This window comes from Hylobates moloch, unplaced genomic scaffold (genome assembly GCF_009828535.3).
Source record: "Hylobates moloch isolate HMO894 unplaced genomic scaffold, HMol_V3 SCAFFOLD_10, whole genome shotgun sequence".
In the NCBI taxonomy this organism is placed as follows: domain Eukaryota; kingdom Metazoa; phylum Chordata; class Mammalia; order Primates; family Hylobatidae; genus Hylobates; species Hylobates moloch.
The window spans coordinates 5,092,710-5,098,465 of NW_026652285.1; the positions used below are offsets into that span (position 1 = coordinate 5,092,710).

The 5,756-nt window shown below is 46.7% G+C and overlaps 1 protein-coding gene across 4 annotated transcripts in view; it reads right to left on the reverse strand.

Moving 5' to 3' along the window:
* TEX14 (testis expressed 14, intercellular bridge forming factor) overlaps positions 1–5,756 on the reverse strand; it is a 129,334-nt gene that overhangs the window by 99,585 nt on the left and 23,993 nt on the right. The gene's annotated exons all lie outside the window — the stretch shown is intronic.

A 5,756-nucleotide genomic window follows, 5' to 3' on the forward strand; every position in this document is an offset into this window, starting at 1 on the left:
TCCATCTCAAAAAAATAAAATAAAAAGAATTGGAGAAACTGGTGCCTGAGTACTACAGGGGCTGGAATGCAAAAACAAACCCATTAAGACACCACCTGGCCTTTCTCAGGCCCTAAAGTCTATCAAATAATAATAGCATTTTTACACATACACCTTGTACCAAGGACCACTTAAGATTAAGAAACTTTCCAAGACTCTAGAGAAAGCTTTCCAGACCCTAGATCCTAGTTAAAGATTAGATATAGATTGAATGAAACATTCCACCTTGTAGGTGCACTCCCGCATATAGGTATGGACCTTCAATGTACATAAGCTTTGGGGAAAAAAAAAAAAAAAAAACTTGAACTTTTTTTTTTTTTTTTTGAGACAGAGTCTCGCTTTGTCGCCCAGGCTGCAGTGCAGTGGCACGATCTCAGCTCACTGCAATCTCCGCCTCCCGGGTTCAAACGATTCTCCTGCCTCAGTTTCCTGAGTAGCTGGGATTACAGGCGCCTGCCACCACGTCCAGCTAATTTTTTCTTTCTTTTTTTTTGAGGAGTCTCGCTCTGTCGCCAGGCTGGAGTGCAAGGGTGCAATCTCAGCTCACTACAACCTCCACCTCCTGGGTTCAAGCGATTCTCCTGCCTCAGCCTCCCAAGTAGCTAGGCCTACAGGCATGCATCACAATGCCCAGCTAATTTTTGCATTTTTAGTACAGATGGGTTCTCACCATGTTGGCCAGGATGGTCTTGATCTCTTGACCTCATGATGCACCCGCCTCTGCCTCCCAAAGTGCTGGGATTACAGGCATAAGCCACCGCACCCAGAGACTAATGTTTGTATTTTTAGTAGAGATGGGGTTTCACAATGTTGGCCAAGCTGGTCTCAAACTCCTGACCTCAGGTGATCCGCCTGCCTCGGCCTCCCAAAGTGCTGGGATTACAGAAGTGAGCCACCGAACCTGGCCAATAAACTCCCTTCTTTCCCAGTCTGGATCTCATTATTGGACTGTGAGAACAAGCAGCCGGACCTCATTCTGTCCTGGAACACCCTGACATTTCGGCACCCCGAGACGAGCCCTCCTTTAAGCCAGGGGCCATGTCTGGCACCTCCCTTGTAGGCAGGGGCATTGCCGACCTTTGGCGCATAAGCTGGCTTGCAGCAGAGAAATGGTTTCTGATTCTGGAAGACATCTCTGATGATTATTCCCAAGCATAATCCATATTCCCTTTCCCTTCTCCTGATCTGTTGGCCTCCTCAGAGGCCCTGTAAACTCTTCGAGGGTCCTATTAAAGGGCACTACTTTGGGGAAGTACTCCTGGGCCCTTTGGGTCTCAGTTCAGAAACCTGGTTTTGGTTGGGCGCGATGGCTCACACCTGTAAGCCTAGCACTTTGAGAGGCTGAGGTAGGTGGATCGTCTGAGGTCACGAGTTTGAGACCAGCCTGGGCAACACGGCGAAATGCTGTCTCTACAAAAAATACGAAAATTAGCCAGGCAGCCGGGCACAGTGGCTTACGCCTGTAATCCCAACACTTTGGGAGGCCAAGGCAGGTGGATTACCTGAGGTCAGGAGTTCAAGACCAGCTTGACTGATATGGTGAAATCCCCATCTGTATTAAAAATACAAAAATTAGCCGGGTGTGGTGGCGGGCACCTGTAGTCCCAGCTACTCAGGAGGCTGAGACAGGACAATTGCTTGAACCTGAAAGGTGGAGGTTGCAGTGAGCCGAGATCATGCCACTGCACTCCAGCCTGAGCAACAGAGCAAGACTCTGTCTCAAAAAAAACAAAACAAAACAAAAACAAAAAGGCTGGGCGCAGTGGCTCACGCCTGTAATCCCAACACTTTGGGAGGGTGGTGGTGGTGGGGGTGGATCACGAGGTCAGGAGTTTGAGACCAGCCTGACCAACATGGTGAAACCCCATCTCTACTAAAACTACAAAAATTAGCCAGGCGTGGTGGTGGGCACCTGTAATCCCAGCTATTCAGGAGGCTGAGGCAGGAGAATCGCTTGAACCTGGGAGGCGGAGGTTGCAGTGAGCCAAGATCACACCACTGCACTCCAGCATAGGCAACAGAGGGACTCTGCCTCAAAAAAAGAAAAGAGAAAAAAATTGGCCGGGCATGGTGTCAAGCACCTGTAGTCCCAGCTACTCAAGAGGCTGAGGCACAAGAATCACTGAACCTGGGAGGTGGAGGTTGCAGTGAGCCGAGATCATGCCATTGCACTCCAGCCTGGGTGACTGAGCAAAACTCCCATCTCAAAAAAGAGGGAAAAAAAAAAAAAAAGAAAATTGGGTTTTATTTATTTATTTTAATGTTTTTAGAGGTGGGATCTTGCTACATTGCCCAGGCTGGTCTTCAACTCCTGGCCTCAAACAATCCTCCTGCCTCAGGCTCCCACAGTTCTGGGATTATAGGTGTGAGCCCCTATGCTGGCCAAATCTGGTTTTATTTTTATTTATTTATTATTATTTTTAAAAAATAGAGATGAGGTCTCACTATGTTGCCCAGGCTGATCTTGAACTCGTGGGCTCAAGTGATCCTCCTACCTCAGCCTCCCAAAGTGCTAGAATTACAGGCATGAGCCACCATGCTGGGCCCAAATCTGGTTTTAGAATTCTGATTTGTGAGGGCTTGTGCCTGTTCTTGTTTTGTCTGTGTGTTGGGGGTGGAATCCTGAAGGAATCACTAGCAGAAGCTCAGCAGGCCTCACTCAGAGGGAACCTCTTGTCTCTTTTGCCAGGTTAAAACTCAGATACTGAGGGGAATAGCTGGTGTTTGTGTCTTTGTCATGTGTATATTATAATTTTGTCTGGACAATATGGGAAATGCTTTTTTTTTTTTTTCTAAGACAGAGTCTTGCTCTGTCACCCAAGTTAGAGTGCAGTTGTGCAATCTCGGCTCACTGCAGCCTCTGCCTCCCGGGTTCAAGCAATTGAAACAGCCTTTGCAAAATTATGACTGAGACAGTGAAAGAGATCTAACTTAACTGACTCCATCTTGCTTCCAACTTCCAGGCTGTCCTTGTTCATTCCTGGGTGTAGGCTGAACTAACTTTGAGAGAAACTTAGTTTATAGTTTAAACAAAGATGGTAACAGCCTTTTCCCAAAGCAGACCTCCTTCTTCTCTGGGGACTAGATTGCCTTCATAGGACTAACATTAGCCACAAGATTAGAAGTTATGGTTTAGGAGTCATGCAGCTGGATGCTACAAGATTCTGACCCATCCTAAACTCCTAAGATTAGTGCTTGATATATTTTGCAGACCTTGCACTTTATGGATCAGCTGGCACCACCCAGATCAATAAACTGGCTCATCTGATCTTGTGGTCCCCACCTAGGAACTGACTCAGCACAAGAAGACAGCTTTGATTTCTTATGATTCTTCCCTATGATTTCTTCCCTGACCAATTAGCACTCCTGGCTCATTGGCTTCCCTTCACTCACCAAGTTATCCTTAAAAACTCTGTTCCTCGAATGCTCCACGAGACTGATTTGAGTAATAATAAAACTCCGGTCTCCCGCACAGCTGGCTCTGCGTGAATTACTCTTTCTCTATTGCAGTTCCCCTGTCTTGATGAATTGGCTCTGTCTAGGCAGCAGGCAAGGTGAACCCCTTGGGTGGTAACACTTCTCATGCCTCAGCCTCCCAAGTAGCTGGGATTACAGGCATGCACCACCTGTACCAGTGTGTACCACCTGTGCACCGGCTTTTTTTTTTTTTTTTTTTGAGACAGTCTCACTCTGTCACCCGGGCTGGAGTGCAGTGGTGTGATTTCGGCTCACTGCAACCTCTGCCTCCTGGGTTCAAGCGATTCTCCTGCTTCAGCCTCCAAAGTAGCTGAGATTACAGATGTGCGCCACCATGCCTGGCTAATTTTTTGCATTTTTAGTAGAGACAGGGTTTCATCACGTTGGCCAGGCTGGTCTCAAACTCCTGACTTCAAGTGATCCACCCACCTCGGCCTCCCAAAGTGCTGGTTTTACAGGCTTGAGCCACCCTCAGCAATTCATCCCACCACAACAAAAGGCTAACGTAGCAAACTGGTAAATTTATCTGCACAGGAAAACTGAACTACAAAGGATGAGGTACTTAACTTCCCACCTGAAGACCCAAGAATTTTTTTTTTCTTCTTTTTTATTGAGATAGGGTCTCTATCGCTCAGACAAGGAGTGCAGTGGTACAATATTGGCTCATTAAAGTCTCCATCTGGGATCAAATGATTTTCCCACCTCAGTCTCCCGAGTAGCTAGCACAGGTGCGTATCACCACGCCAGTCTGGCTTTGGCTTATTTTCCTACCCTTTCTACAAACGGGTAGCAAATAAAATACTACGCAAACACCTAAATAACCACAACTCCGAAAGCTAAACCCATGCCACCACAACGACGCTAAAAATAAACACACGCAAACCACCTCTCAAATCAGCTCAAGCCGAGAAAAAGGCGAACGTAGCTCCCCCCATTACAACTTACACAACCCAATCTTCCAGACCCGGGGAAACCACAATAAACGCACCCCAAACCCCAAATAAACCTCAACCTTCGAAAAACATCACTTCCAAAATCATGGCATTTCCACCGATAACCAAATGTAAGTCACTCATCGTTGCTGCTACCTCACCATCATCCTCAACACACTACTTAGTCATGGCAAATTGTATTATGAGTTGTTTTTAGGCATCGCTTCGAAACTACCGCTTCTTCGTATGACATATCTCAGACTACACCTTCTTTGGTATTCGCTAGAAAATTCTTCCGCGCGAAGAACGCACTAGAACCGGCAATCACTGCGCCCCTATCTACATATGCCCGCCTCTTATAGTGACGTCACCACCTGCTTCTGTACGCTCTGACTGAATTCTCTTACGAATCGGTTCGCTCTAGCTACCGCTCCCAAGGATTCAAAAGAAATCGCATTGTGTGATAAGAATTTTTTTTTTCTTTTTTTCTGCACAGACTCATATAATATAAGTAACTTTTGTTATTTTTTCAGATAATTCATACAGCCATTAATTACCCAGACGTATTTCTCAGTGCTTTTCAATGGCTTGATCTCGGCTCACTGCAACCTCTGCCTCCCAGGTTCAAGCAATTCTCTTGCCTCAGCCTCCCGAGTAGCTGGGATTACAGGCGCCTGCCACCACGCCTGGCTAATTTTTGTTGTTTTAGTAGAGATGGGGTTTCACCATGTTGGTCAGGCTGATCTTGAACTCCTGACCTCTGGTGATCCGCCCACCTCGGCCTCCCAAAGTGCTGGGATTACAGCCATAAGCCACCGCGCCTGGCCCTCAGTGCTCTTTTCATTCCACTTAAGAAATTGGAACACACCAGGATGAGGATGATGCCAAAACTAGATTGATGGCTCACATCATCTAGGGTACAAATACACGCTTAATAATTTAACACTTTAGGCCAGGCGCGGTGGCTTACGTCTGTAATCCCAGCACTTTGGGAGGCAGAGGCAGGCGGATCACGAGGTCAGGAGATCGAGACCATCCTGGCTAACACAGTGAAACCCCATCTCTACTAAAAATACAAAAAATTAGCCGGGCGTGGTGGCGGGCGCCTGTAATCCCAGCTACTCGGGAGGCTGAGGCAGGAGAATCGCTTGAACCTAGGAGGTGGAGATTGCAGTGAGCCGAGATCATGCCATTGCACTCTTAACCTGGGTGACAAGTAAAAAACTCCATCTCAAAAAAATAAATAAAATAATAATAATAACTTAACAGTTTATTGAACTCAAAGCAACATTAAGCATCTTTGCCTTC